Consider the following 19,051-nt stretch of genomic DNA (forward strand, 5'->3'; position numbering starts at 1 on the left):
CGAAATTGTTTTTTATTAGAATAATGTACTTTAACGATACAAAGAATATTTTTCTATTGCATTCAATTTAGACTCGAATAGAGCGATTATGTAAATATTTATCAGTTTTTGAACATTTCTCATAATGTTTTTTTATTATTTTTATGTATGATTGACCAGCAATCGGGGCAACCTGATGGTAATTATAGTGGAGGTTCGATAGAAATTCCATGCGCCTCCAAACAGGAGATATTATGTTCCTCGTGCCTGTAATTACACTAGTTCAAAGCGGAACACAGCAAAGGTTTACATTTAAATGTAGAACAAATGAATGGTACCCCTCCATCTATATATGTATATAACATTGTTATAAATCTCACCTAACAGTAGCATAATTTGTTAGAGTAAAAATAATTACAAAAAATACCCACTTTTACTAAATTGTTATCGTTGGTTGGAGAGAAAATTGAAAACATGAATAGTTTATATTCTTAATATTAGTTATTTAGAGAGCCCAGATGGCCTAGTGGTAGAACGCGTGCATATTAATCGATGATTACAAGTTTAATACCAGCAAGCACCACTACATTTTCATATGCTTATAATTCATAAGTTCCCACCAAATGTGTATCCAACCCGTATTAGAGCAGCATGAGGAACATTATCCTCCAGGGAGGGCCTTAGCCCAACAGTGGCACATATACATATGTTATTTTTATATTAGTGCTTTATATCAAAAACTTTCGTTTATCAAATTCTATTATATAATTTGAAGGTGCCTAATTCATCTCAGATACGACACGCAAATATTCTAAGTAAACAAAGCTAAAAAAGTGAATAGAAAAACTAAATAGATCAGCTAACACAAAATGCAGACGGATTGTTAAACGTTTCGAACGAGGATAGTTTTAAAAGCGTTAAAAGAGCAGGTGCTTTTAATTTTAGAAGGTATTCTATTAAAAAGCTGTGCTCTTTCAAAGGCTGTCAATTTACGAACAAATTGGCTGTTGTACTACTAAACCAGTAGGCACGAGTATGTTACATACATATATCTATAAAATATTTTTCACCTTAAATAAATAAGTAAATAATATCACTATCGATCTCCACCAGTTTCGTACGGTAAATTATAAATAAAGAACGATATGATATAAATATAAGTATTTATTTAAGCACAATATTGGGCAGTCACACAGATCAGAGCAGTGTTTTGGCTACATACTAGTAGAATTTTTGTAGAACTCGATCATGTTTAGTTCCGAAATTACCACCTTCATACAAAAAGAAAAACAAAATTTATCTCCTTTAATATTTTACTATGAATTCACTTAGATAATGGGTCTATCTACAAGTACTTAGATCATGGGCAATCAAAAAGTATGTCAATATTAAAATAGTCTACTCCGACTTATTTAATATATTATACGATAAATTATATCATCAACCAGAAGTGTTATACATCGTTTGGTTTTCAGTAATTTCCTATCAATTTCAAACAAGTGTATTAAATTTAATAGAACAAATTTCATTGTATTTATAAAAAGATAATCTCAGTGGTGTATTAAATACAAATAATACTAAACTATGCTTCCAATTCGAAACGTATGTTCCTTTTTAATATTACAGTAAGAAAATCAAAATGAACTTGCAATGTTTATGTAATTTGTAAAATAAACATTTCATTCTCTAACACAAACCGACATTGATAAATAGACAGCTATACAATAAATCAATCTTTGATAGACTCCGCATCATTGACTACAAATAAATGTTTCCGTGAATTTACTTAAGGTTTGAGCAAACTTTAGACAATACACAATTGATTTAAAAGCGTTAAAGATGTTTTAAAGCGTTCTTTACAAAGCAAACTATACGTTTTTTATATATAACATTCAGATTTTATACATATTTAGTATGAATCAATTGTATTTATTCCACATATAAAGGCCTTAGTAGACTATTGGAAGACTACATAGTTTATGGACGCTTTCATAAATATATATAATTTATCTAACATGACTGTATTTTTCAATGTTAAAAAAGAGTAACCATTGAGTTCCAAACCGGTGGTAGGTTCACTTAATATAGTTTGTTAAATGACGATTCAAAAGTGCTTGTAAAAGCCTACTTGAATAAAGTATATTTTGATTTGATTTAATATCAGTTAATCATAAATTATTATCGTTCAAAATAATTATACATTTTAAAATAAATGGAATTTACATGTTTCGTACATTTTATAATATTAATTATAATAAATATAAGCAATAAATAATTGATGTATTTTTGGAATTCAAATTATAAATAGGTTTTGCTACTATGTGCTCGTTGTTCAACTTTAACAAGCTGCTAGCAAACTTCTAACTTTATATTCCATAGAGAGTACATTTCAAAATAGGAACTGTTTTATGTATATGCAAATGAAGCTATTTCGAATACAATTTTTCGGAATCAATGTCTAGGAGAAGAATTTTTAAAAAACTTAATTTGTATAGTGATCGAAAGAACGTCTTAAAATTCTGTTATGTAATGAAGTGTAAATAATACACTCCGTATTATTTACATCTTATATCATCCAGTTATCACGATCGTATTTCTGTAGCGCTCAGTTAAAGACAACAACAGTACGGGAGATTTTAAACTAAGCAGGAGTATGCTCAAGTAAATAGTCCCTATTCCCTGACTCTCGTCATCAGATAGGACGGCAATTCAACGCTACGACAGAGATCAGACTCGGAACCAATTTATTCCTTATTACAAATATATTACGGGTTATAGTAAGCTTTTACATTAGATATAAAATATTGAACTGCGACAAATATGTCTCGTCTGAAGACTGCGACATGCTTGAACAATACACCGTTTCAGAAAACTGGCGAAAAGTGCCCACGTGGAGAGATCACGCGAAAATTTCATTCATTATTCTCTAGGTTCTGTTGAATAGGCAATTCTTTCCACTTATATCGTCTTATTTTTTCATACGTATATTCACAGACTAACTAGTTTTCTTTGTTTGTTTCAAACAAATGTACCTATTGTTTAAATAACGCCGTAATATAAGACTCTAACATACCAGTTTTATAATACACTTGATGTCATTTAACTCGTTCTGATGACATTACCTTGGCAAGGATTTTAATGGACACCAAAGGGAGAATTTTTCACATGATTTAAAAGTGTTTTTTGGAATCACGAAAGTATTTATTAGCAGATCTCTCGGTCTAATTCCCGATTTTTATAGATCCTGCATTTTTACGTAAATAATAATTTGTAAGCTTCTTTATTTAAATCTTATTAATATCTTATGCCAATGACTACCCAGAAAATTAGTTTAATAGCCAAAACGTTCAATTCAACGGCGTTAAAAAATATGTTGTCACTAAATTATAGCACAGGTTTATTGTATAAGCTCAAAATCTTCCCCTTAAGTAGGAAGTATTTGCTCAGCAGTGGGCTCCGACTGTTACTGTATATATTAAACCTCAGTTAATGGCTTTTATTACCTTTTAACGGCAAATAACCGTTTAATTAATACCGTATATTAATTAATATTCTATCTGAGCTCGTAAAAACGATGTTGCACTAAGAAAAATGTTTCCGGTACGCATCTTTTCAAATGAAACAGATACTTCACATATTACTATAGTAGATACAGATATGATAAGTTACTCTTAGTCAAATACTTATTTAATAATAAGTTGGATGGTCAGTAAGTAGTGCCTAAACGTAGGGTTTTGTTCGAGCTTTGCTCATCATTCTACTGTCAACAATAAAGTTTTTAAAGACAACAGAATGTTGAATCGTAATAATTTAGTTCCATTTGCGTTGCATAGGTAATATTGGGAATATTTCTCGCAGTTCCATTTACCATCAATACACATAAATCACAGTAACAAACCGTAAATCTTCCACTAATAAACAAACGTCTTTTCTCTTGTTGAGTAAAATATCGAGTTTAATCAGCCCAAATGTGCTTTGTGTCAATGGGCAATCAACTTCGATGAGCCATAGTGATTTGGCGATAAACATATACCAACGTATCACAGAATTTCTCCGTAACTTTAATAGCGTCGTCAAGTTAAACGTCATTGAGAAAGACTGTCACCAATGTGAAATATCTGCCTATTACCGCTTCCGCCTATATAAATAGAAAAATTAGGCAACCGTATAAGAATTAAATAATTAATGATGATGTCATTGTAATATATATATATATATATATATATATTTGTAAATACAACAATTAATTATTTCATTTAAAAAATACTTATTAATTTCGAATAAGAAATTAATAAGTATATATCATTGAATTATAATGATAAATGCCTTATATATATATATATATATATATTAAAATTAATACTTTTTAAAAATGTTTTTTTTTTATATATTATAAGAAGCCAGCTTATGACCGCGTATACGTTCTTTATATTCGAGTACCATTTTTTTATTCACGTATATTTCTCTATGGATGTATTATAATAAACTCTCTTAAACTCCTTAAAGTTTATATAACGTTTTGTTGTTGGTTCGCTTAGTGCAAGCCCATTTGATTACGTACTACACATTCGTCAGTCATTCTAGCGCCAAACAGTGCATGTTGTTGTGGTCCGGTTTGAAAGGTGAGTGAGCCATTGTAAAAATTGTTAGTACTAAACCATTTATTGAAAGTTAGTTCATGCAAAGGAGTAAATCATAAAATATTTAATCATTGGCATCTGATTATGGTCACTACTAGTTTTATTTGCGACGTCTTCAGAGGGTTTTCATTTTATATAATACGAAGAGATCATTTTTGGATTATTTTATGGAATCATTGCTTTGATATTGCATCAGAGGAATGAGTATGATGATGAAGTAATATACTGTTACGGAGACCGTCCTTTGATTACAGCGCTAAAAGCGCTTAATACATTTTCACTGAATTTCTATAAACATTATTTAGGGGGTGATTAGTCAAACAATATTCTGTATCCTTCCTTCGAATTTCAAACCAATTTAAATAGAGAAAAAAAAGCTTCTTACAAAACACCCTCTAACTTTTTAATTAAGGCATGAGATAAATTTTAAAGGACTCACGACTTTACACCTAATCCTCTTAACAATTAATAACGAAATATAAAAAATAAAATGTATAACGCAATAATAAATACCGAAGTTAAATCTAAGTAATGATATGCAATGATAATAACTCGAATGCAGTGGATGGCAAACCTAATACCATACCACAAGTAAAATGCTAATAGATTGGCTACCCACTCCTAAGGTTACGTCACCAGACTTACACTGATAGTGATATAGAAAAGTTATTATTTGAATACAATACTGCATAAGTAACTATTATTATTCATTAAAAATAATTCAGATGATGATTGTTTACACAATTCGATTATAGATTTAAATAAAAGAAAAAATGTTTCTGTATATTAAATGTTCTATTATAACGAAAGATTAGCTTTAGCATTAGCAGCCCGTAAATGTCCCACTGCTGGGATAAAGGCCTCCTCTCCCTTTGAGGTTTGGAGCATATTCCACCACGCTGCTCCAATGCGGGTTGGCGGAATACACATGTGGCAGAATTTCGTTGAAGTTAGACACATGCAGGTTTCCTCACGATGTTTCCCTTCACCGCCGAGCACGAGATGAATTATAAACACAAATTAAGCACATGAAATTTCAGTGGTGCCTGCCTGGGTTTGAACCCGAAATCATCGGTTAAGATACACGCGTTCTAACCACTGGGCCATCTCGGCTCTCAAGATTAGCTTATACAGCTTTAAGTGTTATTCGAGGCATGGAAACGATTAACCTCCTAAATCCAGGCTGCTCCAGATTTCTTGACAAGTTAGAAAAACCTTATTCAGCAATTCGGCTGTACAAACTAACCCCTTGGCCAACAAGTTAGTCGTCGTGTCAATTGAATCGAACGATTAATTAATTAAATGTTGAAATAATTCTAAAATTAAATCTTAATACCGTTGCTTGGTTGCGCAGTCAAATAAACATTCGAATATTGCGTAAAGGATTATTCGCGTGATACATTAATGCATCGCCTACGTTCACTAATATCAAATATTGCGCAAGACTCAATGTAAGAGACCCTAAATAGGTAAGGAGAAGCCTATATAATAAGTCAATGGTATTTCGGCCACAATTAGAATGCTGTAGTTTCGACGCACACTTTAATCTAGGTAGGTATAGGTATTGTATTCAGAAGGCATATTATTCGATATAAGATTATATGGATGAGTTAATGCTTGTTGACTTCCATGCAGAATATATAACATACATATATAATTGTATTTAACTAACATGACTGTATTTTTAGATGTTGAAAGAGAGTAACTACTGAGTTTCTTGCCGGTTCTTCTCGGTAGAATCTACATTCCGAATCGGTGGTAGCTTTACTTGATACGGTTTGTTAAATGACGATTCAAAGGGTACTTTTCAAAGCCTACTTGAATAAAGTATATTTTGATTTTGATTTTATTAGCTACACATACATGTAAGACAAAATATTCGATTTAATTATAAAATGATTAATTTATATTCGATTTGAGCTTTCATATGTTCTGTAAGGGATTTTAAGACGGGAAACTTTTAATGTGGTTTGTGATTTTTGAGAGAACATCTGGTTAGTCTTTGTCTAAAATGAAATTTATAGGAAAATAAACTGTGTTCCGGTTTGAAAAGCGAGTGAACCAGTGCAATCACAGGCACAAGGGACATTAAATCTTATATCCCATGATTGGTATCGCATTGAGGGTGTAATGAGTGATTTCTTTCTTGAAATGATAATGAGCGAACTATAGATTGTTTTAAGGTATACGTTCCTGAATTGAATTAAAAAAAAAAAACGAGATGTGTCCCGTTTGGAACGAAGTTGCTATCGCTATATTTTATGTATTGAATAATAGACATTTTTGACTTCAAATGTTATATATATATTCAAATGTTATATTATTTATACTAAAACATTCGATTGCCAAAAAGCAAAGCATCGAAAAAAATTCACAGTTTTATCATTAAAGTATATTCTCACGAAACGAAAATATAATTTGTGCTGCCGATTTAAAAATACTGACAGACAATTGTTAATTTCACGGTGAACCAGGTGCCGGCTGCGTCGGATAAAAACGTAAAAATTTACGCGTCTAGCATATAAAGGATCGTCATCTATATTTGAAATACAGTTTCATATATTTATATACATATATACATATATTCAATACTTTAGCAATTTAGTCTCAGGAAAGTAAGGACTCGATGAAAAAGTCATGAACGATTTGTGATTATTTTTATGAATGAAATCACCATCGTACTTCCAACATTGAAAAGAAATAGTAAATATCTTAAATATATGAGCCCATGAAGACTAATGGTTAATTCCAACCACATAAGAACAAACAAGCAAAATAAACAATATTTGACACCTGACGTGATATTATTGATCGAGAGCTTGAATAACCTATGATATTTATGATTTACGAAAAATTGGTATTTTGAACGTCGACAAAACTGTTATCGAAACTTTGGAAGCAAAATTAAAGTGAATTAAGTCGTTGAGTGAAATAGACGATGTTTTATTATAATTAATGACATATTAGATAAGAACTGTTAGTACTTAGTGCACAATATAGCCGAACTATTAGCAAATCGCCTCATCATCCCCTTATCCCAATTTTTTTTGGGTTCGACGCAGCATGTCTTCTTCTTGCATACTTATCTGACGTCATCTCACAAGAAACATTATTTCCAGCACATCATATTTCTATTGTGATGGTCCCGGATTAGAATAGGACCTCCCCCAATCTACACGTGGGTATCGTAGGAGGGCTTTGGGCTAACCGCGCAGTGACGGGTAAACCATCAAAATAGTATTCCCAAGGAGCGTTCGTGTCAGACAAGCGACGGGCTGGAAAACTTAAGCCAAAACCTTAACAGCATGAAAAGTGAGATTCGTATTACCAAATCGCCTGAAATAGGTATATATAAGGTATGTTTATCTTTATTTCTTCTTAGATTGGAATAGATAATAAATATTAACATTGGTAGTTTCACTTAAATTAGTTTGTTAAATGACGATTCAAAAGTACGTAAAAGCCCACTTGAATAAAATATGTTTTGATTTTGATTGAATATCATATAAAATAAATAATTTTTACGATAATATAGTTATTATATATTATGAATTTAAACTAAATTAATTTATATTTAAATAAGTTATTAAATTATTGACTCTTAATTTAATTAATATTCCAATAAAATTTCCAGGCCGCAACGCAATTCGCACCTAAATAATGAAAGATCATAATACGCTTCAGCGAACTTTACCGGTGTAGCAATTTAATTTTTCGGATGCACCGTTAAAATTTTTAAAGCATTTTAATATGACTGTAATATTTCGTAAAAGGAAAAATTAATACGAAAAAGCGTATTCGATTTTCACTTTAAATGTTGGTGTAAAGTATAAGTCAAAAATATAATATTTGCAATAGGTAAAAATATGTTATTATTTAGTAATCTTTAATAGATGTTTGCTAATATGAACATCGAAATGGTATTAGAATTATATTTATCATTCGATATATTTGTCACATAAGTCATTATTAAGATATATTTTTTATATATAATAGTCAGTCAGACAGGCAAATGTGCGACCTGATAGTAAGTAGCCCCCAGCGCCCATAGACATTGGCAGTGTAAAAAATATTAATCATTCCTTATATCACACCGATGCGCTACCAACCTTGGGAGTTAAGATACATCCCTAATGTCTGCAGTTACACTGGCTCAGTCACAGTCAATTAAGTTTATCGAATAAAAATTAATTTTGTAAACCTATAAGAATATTATATTAATGTTTATAATGTGTTTCGTTATCCAAAAATTTGTAGATTCAGTACAAAGGACGAAGGACAAATAAATCGTTTGAAACGATTCTGAAACTGCGCGGTTTCACTGCTGTCTTATAAATACACGATTAATATAAAAAATATATAATATATTACCATTTAAATACACAATTAACTCGTAACAGAGCGAAACAGCATACTGAAAAAAACACTCGAAAAATGGCACGTACGCAAAAGGCCGTGGAGAAATAATTACGTACAAAAAAGCGATGCTTCTCACTTTAACACAGATTATAAAAACATTAAGCCCAATAAATTCAGTGATGCTTCTCTGGATTTGAACCCGCAATCTTCGATTGAGATTCCAGTACTCTGTTCACTGGGTCAACTCTGTTATTATTTTTTTCCATTATTTAAGGACTATTGTAGCTACTAAAAATATATAGTTATAAACATTTTTTTTTAAATCTACATAAGTTTATCTTAGAACTTTTATAAAATGTCATTTAAATATATACTCAGTATTCAATTTTAGCACAAAGACGAAGAAAACAACGAGCATTTCCTTTCAAATTTAAAATAAAGTGAAGTTTTTCTTCAGTTAGAATAAATTGCAGTACGTAAGTAGCTCGTGACACGTTCCAGTCCTAAGTTTAGTTTCTAGCTTCTTAACTTTATTCCGTCTGACAATACGTCCTTTATAAGAATTTCAAAGAATTTTTTCTCTGTTTTTGTTTTGTTGTTTTTTCGTAAAAATACATTATTTTTTATTCTATATCATATAACCTCGACTTTGTACAAAAAAAAAAATTAAAATAATTAGAAATTTCCAGTACCTACAGAAATTTTGACATAAACTTAATTGTGAGCGTACCCGGACAATAAATATCATTCTGCTGTCAAAATTAAAACGATTGTAATACTGAATGTTTGACAGTTGGCTTACGAAGAAAAGTAATGTTAATTAAGTTCTTCTTAAACAACTTAGTATTCTTTACGAACAAACTCGAAATTCACCGCTGAAAACGATTGTAAGTTGTCAGAAAGTCATATGTGACATTGTATATTACAATTAATTCTTACGTTTAAATGATACAAACCTATCAAACTAGCACACCATACGAAACGAATTCTTACAAAGATTCAAATTATAAAAGGAATAGTTTGTTCTTATCTATAATATTGATACTAAAATTATAAATTTGAAAGTAGCTTACGTACGGCTGTCTGTCTTTCATGGCCAAACTACAGAACCGAAATTGATGAAATTCGATATGAAACATGCTCGAACTCCAAGGAAAGACATATGCTTTTTACGACCAAAACCTAAAACGCGAACAAACATACTTTATCAAAAAATATTAATCAGTTTACCCATATTATAATTTCGTCCAAGAACCGTAGCTTGTATAGCTGACGTGGCGTTAAGTCGCGCATTCGTTGAATATTCGCTTAAAGCTCTGGTAATAAGATATGCAATTATAGTAGATTAATTGAGATAGCTGTGAGAATCAACATTGTAAAATGACAATAGACAATTCCAGGAAATACATGGCATTAAAAAAAATACTTCGTAAGTGTAATTATAATCGATTTATACGTGGAATAATCATAATTACGCATTTATGCACAATTAATGTGTTTTTTTTACGTCTTTTCATGTATTAAAAAGCAAATCAAAATATACTTTACCTAAGTAATCTCTTATAGGCATCTTAGATCGTTATTTCACAAGATAATCTCATGTATTTTAATTAGTTAGGAACATAGAATCTAACGGCTTAAGGCATTTACTTCTTAGTAACTAATTATTTTTTTTAACAATGATTTTTTAAAAATATTGTGCTTAAGGTAATAAGGTAAGGTATGTCGCTTACAACTTTAGAATTTTGAGACAGAAATACTCGGTACTTTTTTTATTTTTTGATAATCAATTACAAGTCGTAGTCGTATATAAATTAGGTCTACATTGCCTGAAAATCAACAATAAATACTACAATTATTATTTATTTAAACATGTGAGGATATCCGATACCATATTTATTAATGTTTTATATTTTCGTGGGATATCTTGTAATATAATGGAAAACCTTGCCCCAGAACCCATATATTAACATGATAGAGCTCTTCCAAGAAGACGACAAGCCCGAAGTCCAGCGAAGATCTGCTGATGTTCAGTGTAAATATAAAAACTCCAAAATGTATAAAAGTAAAATGTAACAAAGGCACGAGCAACTGTGAGCCAGTGGAAGTTGTAAATTAATTTAAAAAAAAGACATGAAATAGTGGAAAACTAAGTTTTTCAATGTAAATTTATTTTTTTTCAAATCTTTATTCTTCATTATCAATCATAATGAAAATATGTTAAATAAATATGTACATTTTTCAAATGTTGTAAGCTACTTCAATTATTAATATAACATTTTTCTTGTTATTTAATTTAAAATTCAATTTCAAATATCTGTATTCGAGATAGATGTTTTACATTTTCTCATAGATCGCAAAATTGTACCATCGATTCGGAAAGTAACACCTCAGAAGAAGCAGCAACTTAACACCCATTTCAAAAGAGGAACATTTGAGGTCCAGAATAATTATTGAAATTAAAACTATACCTTTTTTTTCTTTTTGAACTAGATGAATTTTTTTTTTATTCATTATAAAACAAAACAGTATCTACTCAAAAAATCGGTGAATACAAGTTTTTAAAATTAACAATGCTTTGTAATAAATACTGTCCCAAAGTCTTTTAATGAATTAAGCCATTGAAATAAGTTACAAGAGCATTCGAATAGTAGAAACTTGGAATAGAACTACTTGAATTACATAGAGTTGGAAGCGTAAACATCCGTCAGTGCAGTCCACGACGGTCTAGACTTCAATAAGTATGCTTATAATTTCGAATTCCAATTAAGTTAAATTATTACTAATTAATACTAGTTTTCGCTAGTAGTTGTTTTTTTTGTTGTTGTAAATAGACGGACGGTCAAATGGATTGTGGTAAGTGGCACCACTTTTAAAAATATTAACTATTAATAACTTCACCAAAGCACCGCCAACCTTGGGAAGAATATCTGGTAATTAGATGATACCACTCAGAGGAGCCTACACAAAGCACCAAGTCATTATTTAAAATTTTAAGATGCAATACCTATAATTTGCATGTTTCGAAGATATGTTTCGAATTATTTCCATTACTTTTGGACAGACATAAAATAAAAATCGGTTAACAAACACCAATGAAAAGATACTGAACTGTTTTCCTTTGAAACTTTGCCTATTTATATTTGCCTATTTATTTATTTTATACATATACTTATACAATTATTTTTTAAATGCAATTTATTCAATTGGAAATTATTAAGAATTTTTAAAATATATTATAATGTTATATTATATGTTGTGAGCCAAAAGACTACTGAATTTTCATGTGCTTAATTTGTGTTTATAATTCATCTCGTACTCGATGGTGAAGCGGGTTGGCGGCACACGTCGTGAGTAAGCCCGAATGTCTTATGGTAATTAAACTATGTCACGTGTACAAAATTTACTCTGATTCTCAAAAGCAGAGTAAATATCCTACTGCTAAGCTAAGGTGAGAACCTACAGACTGTTACTATTACTTTATGTACTCACAAAAATTAAATAAAAAAAAAGTTGCATTTCCTTCACAAGAACATTAAAATGCTTTTGAATTATGATATATCGTCGTATGTGTATAAAAAACATCCTTCTATTCTTTTACCTTATTATATAAGTTGAGTAAACGTTGATACTGGGAATTAAATAGCTATATAGTAAACGTAAAACGTAACTGAAGGTCGCGGTTTCAATTTGGGCATTAAATAATAGAACATTTCTCGCATGAAACAAGATTTAATTTTCATTAAATAACTCTTTATAATTTATTTTAAATTTTTCATTAAACAAACCTTGAAAATAGCTTCTTATTATATTCAAATTGTTATGCAGTGTTTGCGTTTATATAATATATTGCATTATGTTTGCACTAGCCTCGAGGAATGAACGAATGAACAAGATCGAACGAAAAATACAGATCATTGTTCCTACACCTGCGAAGACGTGACATTCCGGAGCGCTACTTGCGATTCCACTATTTGATGCATGAAATTGATTGCTTCTATTCTTTATCCGTTCGAAGATGTCTTTTATTCTATTTAATTGATGTTCGATGTTTGAATTTATTTGTAGAATTTCTTACATAAGCTAGGCCACGGTTTTATTAGCTTTATTATATTTTGCTTTTAGTAAATGCGCGCCCTATCCTAATGGGGAATATGTCACACCGTATCACCGCAATACTAAATATTAATGATAACGCGACGCGAGCGGGTTACTTGTTTGTTTGCGTTTTCAGTGGCGTACCTATACTGTACAACATCAAAGACATATTTGTCGATAGAATAACTGCTGCTTGGGTATTATATTTATTATGTTAAGACATTGTTAGTTTCTGTATCTTAACTTTCATTTTCTTAACAATGCCCAACTATAACGCAAAATATGGATGTACAATTATCAGGAACAAGGACTTTATATAATTGGGAATTCTGTTTCAAAACGATTCACTTGTTGTAAAACCAAGAAGATAAAATAAGCGTGGTTAATCTAAAAAGTAAATATATAAGAGAACTTCAAAGAATCTCAAAGAGAAAAAAATCATTGTTTTGTCAGACGGGTTTATCTAATAAAGACTTTCGTAGAAATATCAGCGTTACATACCTATTTTATTCTTATTCCGCAAATTTTTAAAAGAAAACATTGTAAAATATCTTTACTTGAGTATATTATTAGGTGAATAAATGTTTTTTATAGGTTTTTCTTGGGCTACGTGTATGTAATTGTTTTGTCTAGTATTACAATTATTTTAACCTATTCTCGTAATATAGGATGTAGTGCTAAAGATTGTACTTTTTTGTCACTGAATATGAAAAATTAATAGATCGAGGACCCTAGTTTGTAGGACATAAAGTTGTAATCGCAACAGTACGAAAACAGTGCAAATGGAATTTTCATCTGTATCAGTAATCGCGTAATATCGAACTGTTACTGTTGAGCTAAATTTTGACGTTAAACGTCTATGGGCGCGTCAGGAGTAAGTTTGACTAGTTAATGCAGTGACAGCTAATGACATGACGGTCTTATTCCTCTTATTCGTCATCGTTCTCTGAGCTGCATTTTATTCCTGGTACTTTATGGCATTGGTCAAATGCGCAATCTAATGGTAAGTGGCGAAAGACATTGCGTCTTGTGAAATTTTAACTATTTTTTACATAACCAATGCGCCATCAACCTTGGGAAATTAGATACTCCTTTGTTAAAGTTACACTGGCTTACTTGCCTTTTAAACGGCTAAATGTTGTGTTCCCTATAATACAATAAGTAAAACTGGTTGGCGTTTAAATATATGATGAGTTGGTGGTACCTACCGTACCAGACGATCATGCACAAAGCCCTAACACCAAGTAAAAAAACGTAGCGCTTATACAATACAATTCTTTACTAAATATTAGAACAAGAAGAAACGTATTAGATGTATTTTGGAAACGAAACTGTGTTTTATGTAATTTTGTTCCATATTTACTTACTGGTTTACTTTATACTGGTTCATTATTTAAATAACCATCAAATACGATATATTAAACATCCGCAACTCACCTATCCACGTTTTTTTCATAGTCGTATTTATTTGTAATTATATATTTATTTTTAATCGATAATTTTAAAGAGTACGCTAATGCTGTACCAATACTTCAAGGACTGTAAGTGATATTAATTGACAAAATTTATAATAAATGACCATTAAATAACGGTTAAATTTCAAAATTCCAAGTAAAGCCGTGGTCTTTGAAATGTCATTATTCATAAGTTTTGGGTCCAATAATACCTAAGTTGTAGCACTGGGAATAATAGCGTATTTATATCTCCCTCTGAAAGTTCGTAAATTCTTGAAACTTCGGACCTCATTGTGTATTCATAATATGTAACATTTATTGGTCGAGAAATTACAGTTATTTTAATATACATATTGATCAATACTTGTTTGCTTATCAAACTTTAAATTCAGCCACATGTGGAATATGCTCCAAACCTTCTCCTCAAAGGGAGAGGAGGCCTTTATCCCAGCAGTGGGACATTTACGGGCTGCTAATGCTAATACTATCAAATTTTCGGGTTAGAAATTGAAATGAACGTTTTCAGATGTAATATTTATAATTTTTTTTTAAATTGTTCAATTGTCGTTGACTCTGGTGTATCTTATATGTATTTAATTTGTATTTTATTTTTATATGCTGGCATATATCTTTTTTTACACGACAGCATCTCAATTATTTTTTATGAATTAATATATATTCTTTATCGATATATGCTATTCATAAGCAATATATACATAATATTATATCAATTTTACATTTTGATTAATTATTATTTATTGTTTGCGTAACGGTAAATGGAGCTCGGTCATGTGAAAATGACAAGTTCCTTTCTAACCCCTTAGCTAAGTCCATTGTTGAAATAATTCCAGTTTTTATTATGCAGTATAACTCAAAATCAACGTCATACAATTGCTTATATGTATAGTATTCCATTAAATTCAAGTTACAAATGCATCGTGTCGTATGTTAAAACTGGTCTGAAATGCAGATTCTATTGAACGGGCCACGACCAAGACTTATAACATGAGAAATGCTTTTGTATATAGATACAATCTGCATGCATTTCAAGACAAACCTAAGAGTTGCAAGGAAATAAATTAATAAAAAACAAAAAGTTACACTATACGACAAAACAAACATTAAATGTCGAACGCGGAATGTTAAAAAGGAAATTAGCGCAGTTCAGCGCGACATTTTTGTCTCATTCCAAAAACGAACACTTCCATTTTTAGTTATCTTTGTGTTGCTAAAGGAGAATGGTACTTCAAAGTAGTCTGGGAGTACACTACCATCACAAACTCTCTTAGAGTCCCTCTAAGATCTCTCTCGTAGAGAGATCTATTTTGATTGCTCCTATTGGTCAGAGCGTGATGGTATATACTTTATCGATAAATGGGTTATCAAACACTTTAGAGACTAAGATTAGCGCGTATATCAGTGTAGATATATTAACCGTTTCAAAAAACACACACAGTTATTGATTGCCAAATAGGAAAGTAAGTATAAAATATAATAGTTTTTATTGGTTCCATTTACTGTTCATCGCGTCTTTTTAACTCTTCGAAACGAGTGTTTGGTCACCGCCAGACTGTAGTGTTTGTATAGCGAGGAAAATGGAACAATATTTAATTTTCTTCAAGCTCTCTCAAAGATCTTTTATTGGATAAATAAAGTAAATAAACGCAATATAACAACTCTAGCTGATACGTCGTGGCTTGGAGACACTTACCGCACTTTAGTCAGAAAAATCGATACTTCTTTAGTTAAAAGGGACGATATGACTTACTAATAATTTTAGGCGAATGTCTTTAATAAATACATTTTGGGCTGGTTATGTTATAAACTTAGTTAATATCCGGGAGTTTAGTTAAATAACTGTTCTTGTGATATACACAAATAGACCAACCCGAGTTTTAAGTTTTGGATACGGCATTTTGCCATTTAGTATGCCACTAATCAAATGATTTGTTACAAAGATGATATTTTCCTACATACAAAATAATAATCGGTATTTTATTTTATAACTATCTGAAACAAGAATTAAATAACAATATTGACATCGATTAAAATATTGATAATTATTCACATAGTTCATGTCCTAAAATAAAAACAAACTAAATCATGAGGAACATTCGATAAGCGTCGTTCTGCCACACTATCCAGCTTCATCATCAGACCCTGTTATCAAATGCTACATATAGGATTAATCAAAATAAACCAAATGAACCAAATTTTTTTTAGATTTTTTTTATTACTATTTAGTCATTAAATAATTCCATTATAAAAATCCAGGAAATTAAGTGCTTCTTGTTATGATTTAGTTCAGCTCTAATATATTAAAAAACTCATAATTAAACGCACGATAACATTCAATTTATTATAAAAAATAAATATTCTCAATATAAAAACGATTCATCAAACGATAGAAGCCAAGTCATTATTTATATCTAAAATTATCTGACTAATACATAGTAACGCCAGGTGCTATTATCGTTGCATTAGATCGTGAAGGAATCGTTCTTCCATCAGCGACTGTATTTAAACCAGAGCCGATGTTTTTACCGCGGCTCAAATCCATTATGGTTCATCCACATAAAAACATTCGCAATAGCACGCTCAGCACTGTTACGAAAGACGCCACGGACCGTGAACATTCCTTAGCCACCGAGCATGAGCGAGCTGGAAACAAAAACGTCAACAAAACTTTATCTCAGCATGCTTTCTAAAGATAACAGTTAAGCGGAGATAAACCAAGACCTTAGACGGATATGTGAAGTTTCTACAACAATGACCGCGACTTGGTCTTTCTTTGGCTATGTAACAATAACGCTTAACATATGTTTTGATATGTTAATAGGGCAAGTGTTCTATGGCATATAATGAGACCATACTACTGGTAAAGCTTATATATTTAAAACCGCAACGGTTTTTGTTTTAGGTTTACATTAATAAAAAAAGTTTAACAACTTAGGCTTCACCAGATTTCCACATAGTAAATATATGCATTAAAAAAATATAGTTGTAGAATGTAAAATCGGAAATAACTTCACATTAATCTTACGCTTATAAAGAAACAGTATCTGCGCTTGCGCCGGAAAGAAATCTTACCCACATTTCTGTTACTAGCCAACGCCGCTCACTTTCAAATGTGAATTATAGTATATACATAATTTAATTTATATAGATACAGAAAAGTGGAATTGATTTAATATTTTCAATTACCCAAATAAGTACAAATATATAAGTAAGTAAATAAATTCTACCAAAATCTCCATTAATATTTTGATTAAAGCGTTAATTTCTCAAGCTACTTCCCTAACCTATAACCTATTTTTCTGACAGATATATTTTTGTATAGCAAAAAAATAAAACAATAAACACGCCACGCACCATAGCAATTTAGGATCAATCATAGTTCATCTCTAGCTTTCCCCGCACATTGCGTGCAACAGCTGCATCAGCGCATGCAGCATGTCCACCATTCTCCACGGCCTCATTAATGACCGGCACGTCTGCTTCAACAAAGATTCGATAATTAAGACTATTCCGAGCACGCCGCTCTACCACAACGGCCTCGTTTCCGATTCGGTTTGGTCTATCGTAAATCGTTTATCACTGTTGGATATCTGAGGGTTAATCGACTGGCAAGAGTGATATTCTCCAGATTCCTCGGTTCACAAACTGTATAGCACATTTCAAATTCTTTCAACGGTTACTTTGATATTAAATACAAATAACGCTTCACTCAGCGTTATAATACTTTTCACATTTGTAAGATTCACCTCAAATACAAATATGAATTAAAATTACCATCATTTTCTTACAAATTACGTACGAATTTGTCCAATAAATGCCAATAGTTGAAATAATGATAAATCTATGAATAAGAAATGAGTTCGGATGACTTGGAATGCCCAGGAGAAATTTTAGACAAACGCAATTTTTTATTCTTGAAGTAATATAAAATTCTCATAGAGATTGCTTCCATTTTAGTCAATCCCAAGAGAGATCTTTCTACTGGTAAAGTAAATCCATAAGTTAGTTCGCTTATCAACTCAAAGCAAACTTACTTAGGTCAGCAAATATTTCAGCCCGAATACCATCGAGAGTTCAAATAATACATTCAGCTCTTCTTAAATATCTTAAATCGAAGGCATAGTTGATTTATGTTCAGTTCAGAGAACAGACATAAATACATAACATATACTTTTATACGAGTTCAATAACATTAAAAATGATAATATTTTTTTTACCTCAAAGATAATTTCACTGAATGATTTACTGGAGGAAGCTTTAACTTTGACGGATTTTTTTTATATAGTTCAGTGATTAATTGATTCTTAGTTTTGAATTTGCAGACAAGAACAGATGACAATCGCTTTAGGTTTTTTCTGCCGAACCTAAATATGAAATTAAGTCACATTTTAATCGTGATGTATATGCATTTTTTAATGTAGATTTTCATAAACCATTTGATAAATGCTATAAAAAATTACTACAAAATATTGTAGATAAATTTAAAGGTTAAAGTAATTGGCA

At 30.8% G+C, this 19,051-nt stretch overlaps 1 protein-coding gene across 2 annotated transcripts in view; it reads right to left on the minus strand.

Moving 5' to 3' along the window:
- LOC125070162 (MOXD1 homolog 1-like) overlaps positions 1 to 19,051 on the minus strand; it is a 69,846-nt gene that overhangs the window by 34,346 nt on the left and 16,449 nt on the right. The gene's annotated exons all lie outside the window — the stretch shown is intronic.

This window comes from Vanessa atalanta, chromosome 16 (genome assembly GCF_905147765.1).
Source record: "Vanessa atalanta chromosome 16, ilVanAtal1.2, whole genome shotgun sequence".
In the NCBI taxonomy this organism is placed as follows: Eukaryota; Metazoa; Arthropoda; class Insecta; order Lepidoptera; family Nymphalidae; genus Vanessa; species Vanessa atalanta.